This window comes from Polistes fuscatus, unplaced genomic scaffold (genome assembly GCF_010416935.1).
Source record: "Polistes fuscatus isolate 324 unplaced genomic scaffold, CU_Pfus_HIC Scaffold2, whole genome shotgun sequence".
Taxonomy (NCBI): Eukaryota; Metazoa; Arthropoda; class Insecta; order Hymenoptera; family Vespidae; genus Polistes; species Polistes fuscatus.
In genome coordinates, this window is record NW_025113096.1 from 2,321,252 (window position 1) to 2,335,473 (window position 14,222).

General features: G+C 39.0%; 1 protein-coding gene across 8 annotated transcripts in view; it reads right to left on the minus strand.

Annotated features, from left to right (window-relative positions):
- LOC122516702 (nucleolysin TIAR) overlaps window positions 1-14,222 on the minus strand; it is a 401,875-nt gene that overhangs the window by 330,734 nt on the left and 56,919 nt on the right. For 2 of the 8 annotated variants that reach the window (XM_043634736.1, XM_043634737.1), the window contains exon 2: window positions 6,727-6,825. The exons of the other annotated variants lie outside the window; for them this stretch is intronic. The gene's annotated coding sequence lies outside the window, so the exon portion shown is untranslated. The remainder of the gene's footprint in view (window positions 1-6,726; window positions 6,826-14,222) is intronic. 8 annotated transcript variants of the gene reach the window in all.

Consider the following 14,222-nt stretch of genomic DNA (forward strand, 5'->3'; position numbering starts at 1 on the left):
AGAAAATTCGATTGAAAATGTGATCTAAAGGTTAAAAAATGAATTTCCTTTATAAGAACTCAAAGCTTTGCGTTCATTGATCCAAACGATCCACCGATCCAAAACGATCGTCTGTTGCAGTAGGAAGATCAACGCTGATCGCGTACCACTGTCCACGAACAGGAAGACGATCGAATGGATCCCATGAATAGTGCGGATGTCGTGAACGGTGTCCGGAACTCGTATATATCTGCCGTCGAGTCGGACAGACAACGGATGTTCCAGTGGGACACCATCGGCTCTGATTGACAACTCCATGCGTGCAACCGCGCACCCCAGATTATCGGGTCTAGAGACAGGAAGCTCGTTCTGCTGACCACCTCGGACTCCGAAGCGAATTTCATCTGGCAATGTACGATTTCCGCATACGGAGGACGTATCGAGCGAGCGTCTATTCGATTCGGCTGGTGAATTCTGTAGGAGAATATTTCGTAGGACGTGTTCTCCCTTGCCTAGTTCGTGCATTATAATGCGTCACGTAGGATACAAAAATTCTATCATTTTACCATCTTTCGTAACAGCGAGAGAGAGAGAGAGAATATGCAATAAAAATGGAAAGAAAGAGAAAAGAAAAGCAAACGTAGTATGAGATGCAAACATTAAATTCAGTTTATTTTTTTCATATTTCAGGAAATTTGAAAAACTCTTCGTTCACGTGTTAACATCAGGATCGACTCAGAGATACAAAACCAAACGGAAATACATCTATCCTGTAGGCGGGTAAAGGATATCGAACGTCGGCTGGCACCGTCGTCCAGACAATGGGCAAGGATACTTTACTGGGTCCTCTCTTGGAGTACGAACAGCGAGAACACGAGACTCACGAGGAAGCCGAAACCAGCTCGAGAGACGAAGAGAAAATGAGAAAGTGTAAGGAAGGAAGAAAGAAAAGAGAAGAGGACAAAGATAGAAAGGGAGAAGGAGAAAAGGGAAAATGGTAGAGAAGGTAATAGTAAGAGGGTACCCCCCGGCTGGTAGAAGGTGGTTAAAAGGGGGATAGTAGTGCGAAAAGGGGGCACCAATGTCTTGGCTTGCAAGCTTCGGGGTCCTCCCGTCACCCAATCACGTCCTGGCGAAGCTCGCCATATTTCGCGGGGCGGAGTCCTCTCCTCGCCCTCCTCGCGCGACCGACTCAGACGCTATGTTCTACTATTATTTTAAACTCTTCGCCGCCACCCCGCGTTCCCGTTTTCTCCCTCCCTCTCTCTCTCTCTCTCTCTCTCTCTTCCTCTCTACGTCTCTCTCTCTCTCTCATTCTCTCTTTCTATCTCTGTCTCTCCTTCTCTTTCTCCGTTTTACTACTACTACTACTACTACTACTACTACTACTACAACTATTACTACTACTTCTACTACAACTACCTCTCTTTACCCATTCCTCTGTGTCTCCTCTCACTCTCGCCATTTCGCTCGGTTTCATCCTTCTCACCCTCTCTGTGAGCGGTTCTCTCCTTACCCACCACCGACCGTCGAATCAGCCCCTCTCTACGACGGACGTACGGCACCCCTTCTCGAGCTCTCTCGACAACCACCCACCGGCAACGTCTCGTGCCTCGGGGCGGAGATGAAAATTTCCAGACTCCTCGACGATCGAAACCGAATTGTTATTTCACGAGGTAGTCGACCCCTCCGCGCACGTCGTACCCTTATTCCTACGTGGACCTTCTCTATCTCTTTACACCCTTTCTCTTCTTCTCTTGCTATTCCTTTATCTTGCCCTTGGGCCAAAGTTATACGTCGTGGGATCTCTTCTTCCTTTCCTACCGACCTTCAGACTTTTTCTCTTTGCTTGAAAGATTAAGGCTATGGTTTATTGCTAAGTAAAACGTTCGAGGATCGATCTCGTTGAGTGGGCTCCCTCCTTTTTGATTTTTTTAAGTAACCGGATGCTTGCCAATTTTCTCCAAGATGGTTTAAAGACGTTTATTTCTCTCATTATAACAAATCATACGGTTGTATTATAAGTGTGATCATTTTGAGTATATCAAGACGATGCTATCTATTTTTATTGTTTTATATAACATATATATTATGTCTATTTTTGAAAGAATCATTGAAAAACTTCAAAGAAGAAGAAAATATTAAAGAAAGTCTTTATTTATATTGTCATCATTCGATTATTTTTACTATGTTAAAGAAAAGTTCACGGTGAATACTTCACAGGCGAGTGGAGAACCAGTAATTTGCAATTTAATGCCGTCTTTATTTTTATAATCGATCTGGATATGATTCTTTCATGGGACCTTCCCTTTGAGCGCGCAGGAAAAGACCTTTCAGCGTCATCACGGCACGAGGTTGCCAGAGTAAAAAGAGGGAGCCAAAAGAGAAAGTGAATAAGTAGAAGAGAGCGAGACCGTGGAAGGAAGAGATAAAGAGAACGATAGAGAAGGGGCGGAGGAAGAAAGAGGGGCGGGGGGTAGAAGAAGGGAGAAGGAGGAGAAAAAGAAAGAAAACAGAAAAAGTAGAAAAAGTAGGATGACGACGACGACGACGTCTACAGCGTGGGCGTCGCGCTTATCTTTCTGAAATACGCCACACAGAAACGTGGCCGCTTACCACCGCGATCCCTGTCATGTGTAAGGGGATGGAAAAGAAGCTTACCTACCCACCGATGGAAGCTTCAAGGTGCATGAATTACAGGTACCAACTCAATAGACTTATTTCAATTGGCGTATCGCGGCTCTTCGAAACTTGTTATTCCTTTTCCTGCTTCTTTTTTATATTTTTTTTTCCTTATATTTTTCCTTCCTCTTTTTTCGTTTCTACTTTTTTTTGTCCTTTTTTTTCTTTTTATTAAGCGGCTTTTACAATAAGAGAAAGAGAGAGAGAGAGAAGCAGATAGTACGTTTTGCAAACGAATAGCCAATGATGATGCGAGTGATGGCTTGGACCTTTTATGATATAAATGTATAAAAAAGTATTGCACGTGTGCATATGTATTATATATACGTACGTGTACGTTCTATGTACAAATTTTGTCGTCCTGAATGAATTCTATTACCGCGCTCTAATTGTCGCTCTAACGACCGGCAAAAGTGCGGCATTCATCGGCGGACGATTCAATGTGCTTCGTGCGAGTCCACCGAGGAATTCATTTGAAAATAGTTCGAGGGAAAGAAATTTTAGTGTACATGAAATTCGAACGCCACTCCCCTCTCTCTCTCTCTCTCTCTTTCTCCTTCTCCCTCTCCCTCTTTCTTTTTTTAAAAATATATTTTTCCTCTTGTCGCCTACGGTTTCTTTATTTTTACGGTCAATAAACACAAAACACTTGTGATTATGCCTGTACTTTTGTAAAAGTTCGTTTTTTCCTAAGAAAAAAGATATTATTTCGTAGCGAGCAATTAAGACGTTAACGAAAGTTTGTACTTGCCGAGAAAATATTCGCTGAATATTTCTTTGCTTATTCACCGTTGACAACGGTTTCTTGCGCGCTTGTATAAATATATTCCCTAACATCGGGTACGTTTAATTCCACCTAGACGCTGCATTAAGTTTCCTTTCTTTTTTCTCTACCACGAACAGGATAAATTATTCGATGCGTATATCTCCGTGGGCGTATGTAAAAATTTAACCTTCGACAAAAATTCATGACCGACAATGCGTTATCTCCATATTCATATAGGTATTTCTCTCGCTGTCTTGCTCTCACGACACATACATATACACAAACGCAAAACTATTTATTCGTCGTTATGTAATGCCCCACTACAGTGAATAACTCCGGGTGCAAGGTAATTTAAACGTTAAACTACAGCCATGCTAACGATGAATGTACTAGCGTCGAATAAACGTGTTGTTTTCTCTTTGCTCTATGCAGAATATACCTCTGCTTGGGCTAGCTCTCTTATCCTATGTTCCATACAGTACCATCCCCGTGTACATAACAGCTGCAACTTTCTAAACCTCGTCTACAACTTATAAACTTTAGAGTTCATACGTATTAAAGCAACGCCAATGATAACGATCAAAGCAGGACGGTAAAGTTAGTATTAACTTTTACTGCTATTAAATTTTATTGTCATATAAACAATAGCCGTTACTCGATTGTCGATAGATAAATAAATCTTTGATAGAAATTTTAGGATCAAAAATACGACCAAAAATCTTCCCGATTATGCGAAGGATAATAGACAATTTTTGGATAATAAATTATTATTTCTGAAAATGTTCTCGTGACGTTGATCAAAATTTATATACCTATGCGATTTAAAAAGAATAGATATATTCAAATTTACGTACGAGACAATAGCGAATGTAGTAGGAATGAATCGAAGAGCGGCGTTGTAATTAAAAATTCGCGCACACGGCCGGCTTTGTCATCGCGAACGAAAAAAGGGAAGCAACGATCGATGTCGCGTTCTACCAGCCAATTTGTCGCTTACGAAATTGCAGGTGGGACGGGGGAAAGGGGAATGGTGAGGGGGGACGAAGGGGGGGAGGGGGGTGAGTTGACTATGACGTAGACCTCGGGGGTTCGGCATAAAAAAGTCACCTAGGTAGAGGGGGTGGTTTGAGTTCGACACCGTTTATCACGAAACGGTTAATATTTAACTCGTGGGCGGAGAGGCAAGTTTTACACGCGTCCGTTAACAAAGTGAGGCTGAAAACCATCGACTAGCACTATGTCGAAACTGCCTAAAAGAGAAAAGAAAAGAAAAAAAAAAAATGGGATATAAAGAAAACGAGAGAAAAGAGATAAAATGTAGTCGCAAGAGGAACATTCGTTTCGTTTACGATAATCCGTCATGAAATTAAAAACATTAGGGTCTCGTAAAGATAAAGACATTGTACTCTTGTACAAGCGACATGATACTGCCGGGTCACAACCGCTTTTATTATAATATATAAAACGACATAACTGTAGTCATAACGTTGGGCCTATTACTACAAAAGCGGAAACTTGATATCCGTGTTATATCTGTCTATTTGGGTGTCTTCCTCTTCAACGTCGAACATAACCCTTTTTCCTTCAGTCCTCGACGTAACTTTTATTTTACAACGTATGACAAAGCAAGAAATTCATCAATAATCGATTTCAACAAGTTCTATATAATATAATACTAATTGTTTTTTAAATGCTCGTACGTCGAATTGTACTGTATTGACAATCTCGTTCAATCAAGAAATAAATGTTTAACGCAATTTTGAGTTTTATTTTGTTTTATTAAAAGAAAAAAAAAGGTAATCACGTCGGGACATTTATCTCTTTCTCTCACATACTCTGGCGAGGAGAGGAAAAACACCTTTCTAGAGTATTAATGAGAACGAATTAGATAGAGCCGAGATTAGAACCAACAGGTAGAATCACGAATAGGGGAGCTTCGTCGGGGATAATTCATCGCTAATCGAACATGGGAGCGGGCAGGTGCACAAGGTCGGTTTTCACCCTTACCGTCCTTATCCACTGGCGTACGCGGTTGCGCTCTATTATCGGTTGTTGGCCGTTGTCAAATGAAATGGCAATGCAAGCCAGAATCGAATAGGTAGATCAATTTATTGTACTTCATCTTGAATCGTATGTACGCGTGATAATCAATTAATGTCAGAGCCATCTATACATTTGTACAAGATAAATTTTTCTTTAATTCTTGGCCATTATTGAAACATTTTTATCACGTGCGTGTGTCATGATAATATGTAGATATCACAATTGTATTTTTAATATTGCGAGAAAAGTAGAAACCAAATTGCACGGATTAGTACTACTTCTTTACTAACAAACTTTTATCTAAATATTCTCTGTTATATGGTTATATTCTAGACAGTTCGGGAGGAAAGATAAACTTGATTTAACTTCAACATTATCCAATCAGCCACAGGGATTTCGAAGTTAAACTGGGCTTAACTTTATCCGGCTTATGGATCTAGCGTCGAATCTAATATAATGTTTGGAATTTAAAAATACGACACTTGCTTGACAAACGATCTCGTTGAGTTCACAAACGAAGAGTTCCTTTTCTTTAGTGGGGCTATGTATCATTTCTTTTCTTTTTCTCCTTTTTAGTATTTCTTTTTTTCTTTCTGTGCGTAGATAAAAGACGTCGACTAAAGATACGGTTGCATATAGCTATTATGCAAATCGTATTGGGAAGTATAATTAACGTCGTTATAAACCTAAGTTAAGCAATATATACAAACGGCTGTGTGATTTAAGTCCTTATGCTGCACTCCCAAGAGAAGAACGATAATGCTATTCGCGTAATAAAGCCTGAGTTCATGAATATTCAGCTAGCTCATATCGAAGTTTTAGTAAAAGTTATAAAAAACAAAAAGCCGCAATGGTCCAAAAAGATCCAAGAAGATCATATTCATAACTTGTTATTATAGAGAACTTGATACAGAGTCTGCGCTCGACTCTCCTGTAATACCTCGTAAATTGGATTAAAATTACAGTTGTAATATCCAGTCAGATCCTAATAAAGTTTCATCTAGTTTCAAAGTTAGAAACGCATCTCTCGTTTAACTCTTTATTTCCGCCTGACCAGAGGTATGTTGTAGAAAATTTCTAAACTGTTTTATTATTATAATAAAGTACTTTCGGCAACGCTAAAGTATTTTTTCAAAAGGATTTTACACTACTTTTCTTGGCATAAATGTTGTTTAAAAACTTATCCATGAAATACCTAACGTGATAGAAACTTATGTATCTTCGAATAAATGTAATATACCTTCGATAAAACTTACTTCGAATTAGGATGGACAACTCCACCACGCGTTGTGTTGTGTGCGGATACGAATTGTATTTGTAGACGCGTATCATCTTCCACGAATCGCCGATCTTACCTGAAATGAAAAATATAATACACGACTATTTTCCTAGTTTATTTAATAAAATAGTGTATAAATCATCATTTTACGCAAGAAGTAGACGCGATTCTTAAGATATTTAATTTAGATCTCGTTCGAAGGATTTGAAAATTTAAATAAAACCCGAAAAGTTAAGAGTGAATTTGTGGTCTTGTATAAAAGTTGAGTCATTGGTGACTGTGCTTTACTTAGTATATAAAGACACATTGTCTAGCGAGTCGAGAGTGCGAGCGAACTCGGTGTTAAAGGGAAGGAGGAACAAAGGGAGAGAAGAGAAAGAAGAAGAACGATGTTGGCCACGTGATGTACAATATTGTTAAAAGCATAGAAAGAGAGCGACGCTGTACGCTGTTCTGCACCATTCCTAGGTCAGGCTGACAATGACAAATGATACCGTGGCCTGTCCTTAAATTTTCTTATTACCTACAACGTAGCTTCTTATGCTGGACCGCTTTGCTGTCTATCTTTTCTCGTAAAGATCTATCGTGTGTCACTAATCATTGGAAACAGCAACGATCGAGATGGAGATAATAAGTAAATGGTAGTGATAATAAAAAAATTAAAAAAAAGTAAAATGAATCGATAGAGTGGATGATAAAAAAAAAAAAAGAAAAGGAAATGAGCTAATTAATTCATTTCCATCGTAAAATTGAAAGAATGAATAATTAAGGAGACGCGTTGTTCCCTTCTTTGATCGCATAATTAAAACGTTCATCGAGATCGAAGGACTTTTAATAGAAGTCAAGCAATTCATAATTATTAGTCAAAGGAAGATGATTCGAAAAGAAGGGCCCGGGTAAACGCGGTAAACGATCGAATCGATCTCATTGTTAGAAACTGGGGGAGAGTTCGTTTGGATAGAATAAGAAAGAGAAAGTACAAACGATCGGAAGGCAAACGTCCTTTTGTCTTTATTCACTCCCCTCCGTGTTGGCCTTGACTTCTCGACAAATTGTCAACTTATAATTGGCGTTCCTTAATTTTGTTGAATTAAGCTCGCGACTTGTTCTCTCGCTCTCGCACTTTCTTTCTCTTTCGTCATCCCTCTTCTTTCCAAACCCTCTCCACTTGTTCATTCATGACACGTCATCTATTCTCTCTTCTCCCTCGTTCTTCAAGAACCCCTAAACGCATTGAAAATGTTCTAGTTTGTACCTCAAATTCTTCTTCTTCATCGGTCAAAGAGATCATTCGTCCATTAAACGTGCTTTCCAATGCCGTGATCTTTTAACGTTTCTTTTTTTTTTTTCGCCATCGAGCAAACGTGCCAAAGTATATAAATATACCAGCACTTTATCGCATATGGATATATCATCGTAGAAAGGAAGGAAGATAGACACCATACCTACGTCGTACGCAGGATAGCTCGTTCGAAAACAAAAGGGTCCAAGAGAAAGAGGTTTAATTGGCTTTCGAGGGAGACGCTCTGCTACTAGGGCCACATTTAAGGCTTCTCTCTCCCACCCTCTCTTCTCTCTCGTTTTTGTTCAACACGGAACCATTTCGAACTTAACGTTATGCGAATATTGTACTTGGCAATCCAACAAGGGTCCCTTGAGTAAACTTTATAGGAACCTGGAACCCAGAAGCACACGACCTTGCGTACTGGATAACGTACAGGTACGCACATGTGCGTTAGTATATGAAATAGTCCACGTATTTTTGCGCACTTATATGTGTATACACTTATGCACACAAACGCGTGCACACTAGGAAGAAGAGAAGTGAGGTGAGAGGAAAAGAGACGATAGGATAGACACGCGAAAAGAGGGAGAAAGAGAAAGACAGAGACAGAAAGAACAGAAGTAGGCAGATACATTCAGCAAAGGGTCACATAGGATGAGAAAGGGAGGGAGAGAAAGAGGGAGAGAGAGAGAGAAAGAGAGAGAAGGAAAGAGAAATAGAACGGCAATGCAAGGGTGGGCTATGGGGTATGAATCAAGCTGAGCAAACATTGAACTTCGAGATACGGTGTCGCCGTACGAGAGCTACCGCTTGGCAAAGAGGAGGTTCTACCTCGAAGTACACCTTCGCGATTACAATTCCCGGTCTCTACTCCTGGCTACTAGCTCTACCCTCTTTCCCTCTCAACTCTGTCTCACTTTATCCTGGTCCTAGTGTACCAAAACGACCGTAACGCTACCCGACGACAAAACATATAGATTATATCAAATAGTGGGGGTGTAGAATACCATGGTATGTTTGTCGTAATGTTCCTCCTTCGCGGCGAGACATTTTCTTGCATTTCGGCAGATCAGACGTTTTCGAACTTCTCCGGCCAGCTCCATCCCCCCAAAAAATCGAACTTATTTCAAATAAGTATGGCGGGATATATAGATTTAACTATTTTATAGAATAAAAGTAATCGCTTTTTCGAGCTCGCGCGCGCGCGCGATTGGATGGAAATAGAATTTTGAAAAAGATTATAGTTATGGACGAAAGAATAGCGATTCACGGGGAGTCTTTTTCGGAGCGTGTGCAGGGTAAGGACGAGATAAGAATGAGGGCTGCTGTACGGCGAAACGTAACGTCTCATCCCAAGGGATATCAGGAGAGTGGCCCGGCCGGTTTCTCCTATCCACGGTACTTTAGCCAACCCTAGCCATACCAGACTGGAATATCTTAAACGGGCAGGAACTTTTTAAGCAAAAACTTTATCATACATACGCCGACAAAGCCAGCGGGTAGAGACGACATGATCTTTTAGTCGTCTGCCAAAAACTCTCCCGTGTTCATTTATCGTCTCGATATTCTAATTGGCAGAAGAAAGAAAACAAGGATATAAAAAAAATAGAAGAAAAGATAAACGAGGGAAATACAGGGATACGCTCTTAATGTTTATTCTTTCTTTTTTTTTTTTTTTCCAATTCTCTTATCCTAATAAATTAAACCGTACCGTGTTTCTCTTTTTTTTGTATGTTAAAAAATTGAAGAACGCTTACTTTTTATCTACGCTCCGCCATTATATTCAAAAATGCACTAGTTCTCGTGAGACTTTTCTTAACGAGCGTAAAAGTCTACTAGAGAGTAGAATTGAGAGAAAAGGGAAAAATAATATAAAAAAAAAAAATAAAAAAGAAAGAGGCTCTCGGTTAGCTCGATGGAAAATCGAAAGAGAAGGAGGATTTTTACGAGAGTTAGCACGTTGTGCTTACAACGAGGCGAGAAACGAAAAACAAAAGTCAACGACGGAAGTCGACAGTCGGCCATTTTGCCAAGTTGAATGTTGATCCTTAATGTCGAGAAAGGACAGATAGAATAGTTTCATATGAATCGTTATCTTGTCATAATATCATTCTCTCTTTTTTCTATTTTCTAAGTATATTTTTCTATTTTCTCTAGTAACTTTTCTCAAGCGTTCTCGTTTTCCGCACGCTTCGGCTGATGTGTATTATCATCGTGGTCGTCATCATAGTCGTCGTTGAAAAGCGTTTAACTCCTGAGGACTTCGTGTCTCGACGTTAGACAACTTCATTCACGCAAGTAGACAGTTACACGCTTATGGTGTTCGCTTCGTCGCGCGCCTACGACCAAGAAGAGAACGCGACAACGACGACTATAAAGGCGAGAACGATAGAACCAGCAAGCGAGAATCGTATAAAGGGTCATAGAGAGGAGGAGACCTGCGATGTACTGAGCGAGAGTAGCGTGAAGCGTAAACCTTTTTCTCTCTCTGTCTCTTTCACTATTTTTCTCTATTTTTCTGTATTTTTCTTTTTCTTTTCATCCCAGGGTTATACGTTCTCCTTGTCTCCACGTTTTCTTCATCTTTCTCTCTTTCTATATCTCTTCCCTTTCCATCTTGTGTATTTCTTTACGAGGACGACAACGACAAAGCCTCGCGGCATAACTTTATCAAATTTCATTACCGTCCCTTTTCCCCGTCTACTTCTTCGTCCTCGTCTTCGTTGTCGTCGTCGTCGTCGTTGTCGTTGGGCTCACGAAGCTTTATCGTCTTTACCGTTTCGTCGCGACAGTGAACGAGCCTGGTATAGAAGATGGACGGATACGAGCAACGGTAGGGTTTGATCGATGAAATCGACGAGAGAGATGCTGGAACGAGAACTCTCTCAGCGATAGCGCTCGATAACACGATGTAACGAACGATAACAAACGAGCAAGGAAGAAGCTAGAAGAAATCTTGTGTTGTGGACCTTCCACGAAGAAGGAAGTTTATTCTCTATCTCTCTATCTCTTTCGTTACATTCCTCTCTCTCTCTCTCTCTCTCCCTCTCTGTCTCTCTCTCTCTCCTTCTCTCTTTCTAACTTTAACTTTAACTTTAACTTCAACGAGCAATGGCGAAATGAACAAGAGCATTGATCTTGTTTCGTGATGCATGATAAAGCAAGAAACTCGTAGAATTATAATACTTACTCTCTTCGAGTATTTGAAAGTCATTTATTATTTTCACGTCAATGTTTCTTTATCAGAATAATCTTTATGTCATTAATATTTTTCTTAAATAAATTCTACAAAATTGTGTATTGTGCGATGTTTTTAATGCTTTCATTTTTTCGTTAATTTCACATTCAATTATTATTACATCCAGAACAGATAAGAGTATTACCGAGTATATTTTATATCTTCTGAAAATAAATGGACGATTATTAATCAATAATTTTCAATAATCAGTCAATCATTCAATTCAGTTCATTTCAGTCAATAATTTTTTGCTTCTTCTAGGAAGACTCGTAGACGAAGATAAGAAACGATAACGAGAAATGCTTTGGAAAGTTACGAGGGAAAGAAGAAAAGAGGTCGAATGATGATCGGTAATGTCTCAAGAGAGAAGAAGTGGTTTGCGTTCGCGGGAGGTGTTCTTCGTCTTGAAGAGAGAGAGAGAGAGAAGAAGAACAAGCTTCTCTATTCAATCTGAAGCACGCCACCAAGAAATATTTCGTTGAAGGTTACGCGGAGAATCGTGCGCATTCGCGGCTAACCCGGGATTGCACGTCGGTAAATCCGCGGGATTCTTTGATTTAGTTTCACAAGCGGCGTACACATTCACTTGAGTGCATGCGTATATATGTATGTACGTTTCCATGTATATATTTATGCAACGAAGTAAAAGGTATTCTCTGCAAGGAATATCCTAGCGCGATTCGCATTTCGCATACGCTCGGTAAATGTAGAGATAAGCTTCCGGTAAGGGATCATTCTGGATAAAGCTGCACTCACGACGCGTCTTATTTCATTGCCGCTTTCCTCGCGACGCTAGATAGTTTTATTTTTATCCTTTAAAAAGAGCCAGCCATCCAGTAAGTTTTCTTTATTTCAATTCATTCATTGCAAAATGCGTGACGACGTTTCGAGGAAAGATTTTATTTTTTATCCGATACTAATTTCTATTTGATTACGATAGAAAAAAGAAAAAAAAATAAGATGAGATAGAAGTTAAACTTCTTCATCTTTAATCGCGTAACCTACTAATTAACGATTTATTTTATTTTTCTTCGAGAATAATTCATCTGTTTACTCTTTCTTTTTACCGGTTCGAGTATAAATTCTCTACGAATAACATCTCATACCTATCCAATATTACAAAAAAGAACGCGCTGTTTTAAACGCTTCTCTGGAATCAACAGTACACAATTTTTGTTTTTCCGAACGGGTCAATCATCTATTTTAGTCACCTTATCCACGTTGCTTGATTTTTGTAGTTTAACAGAGATTAATAATCAAACGTGACTAGGCCGTTGATTCTTCGAGTGTAATTACATAATTAAAATAACTAAACCTAGCATTTTTTCCTAATTTCATAAAAGAATTTATAATCATGTATTTAGTTTTGCTCGAGACAGTAAGAGAAATATATAAATCACTGGTTGGATTCAAAGAAATTCGCGTCGATTGACAGATCACCGAGAAAGAGAATAGCAAAGAAGAAGAAGAAGAAGAAGAAAAAGAAAGGATTGAAGGAAGAATCGAAAGACTGTCTTTCGAAGGTCGATTCGTCTTCTCGAGAGGCTGCCGTGCTTTCTTCTAAATCCTCGGCACGAGCTACAGGACCCTTTTATCTTCCGAGCAACGTTACAGATCGATAGAATCTCGTTTTTTTTTAAGACTGTTTTTGGAGAATAACCTTCTCTTCCATACGACTTCGAGACTGTCGTGGTTTCCTACGAGAAAAACGGCGTGGCTCGATTTTCCGTTTCCTTTGCGGTCTTTCCTGACTACGTACATTGTCGTAAAACGGACATATTAAGCAGATAAGAAATCTTAACAAGAAAAATTATCTTCCTCTTTTTCTGCTGAATTTATTTTTCTTTTCTTATTTTGTTTTTTCTTTTTTTTTTTTCAGTCTTTCTCTAGTTTTAACATCATTTATGCGGTGATTCAAATAGAGATAGTGTTAATTTAAGTTACGTAAACGTATATTCTAAACTAATTTTACGCTATAAATGCGTACGATACAATGCACCATTGAAAAAGGGAACAAGGAGTAGCGTACGTTTATATTGGTGGCACTTCGTTTAAGGTGTACAAGCGACGCTCTTGTAATCCTGCAGTATACACGTAATTGCAAGGACTCTACTGCAGCGTAAATTCGTTTAATGCGGCGCAGATTTAGCCTCTAAGTGTACATAATGATAGTACCGAGTCGTTTCTAGTAGTCACTAGACTACATCGACGTTACTTTTCTAAATAACGAAAACTTATTTGCGCGTAATAAATTTGATCGATAAAGCCTGTTTACTTTCGTAATATGTATTACTCGAGTCTTTTTAAAGAAATTTCTTTTAATATCTAATCAAATATTTTAAGAAAAATAAATAATCTTTTTAATAATTTCAAAAAATAGGTTAATAGTGTTTCTTGTAATAAACAAGAAATACATTTACAAATTAGAATATTAATATATCATATTTGTGCGTTAATGTAGATGAACATTATAACAATGAATATTTATATGTAGTATAGTATATACCTACAAGTAGAAAGAAAATTAAAATGGATGAAAAATCGAGTCGAGTAATTCATTCTAGACTACATCCGTGGCTTTGTTGAGAAGCTAACAGACACAAAGCCATTGGTATATAGGTAACGAACATCGTCGAAGAAAGCTTAATATTGATCACGCGACGGAAATTAAAGTTGGATTCAAAGTGGAAAACGTTCTACGCGAGCTCTCCTCGTACGATCGTCGTATCGAATACTAGAAAAGAGCATTACGAAACTACTGGCTTAAGATCGCGTTGGATAGCGGAGCACGTACTCGGGTTATCGTCGATGTTTTGCGCATAGACCGTTCGTATTTTTCCACAGACCTCTTTTTTTTTACCTATTTTTACCTAGCTTTTCTTTTTTTAAACATCGTAACGACACTTGCAGCACCTATTAGCCTCGGCATTTCTTCGTTCGTTCGTCCATT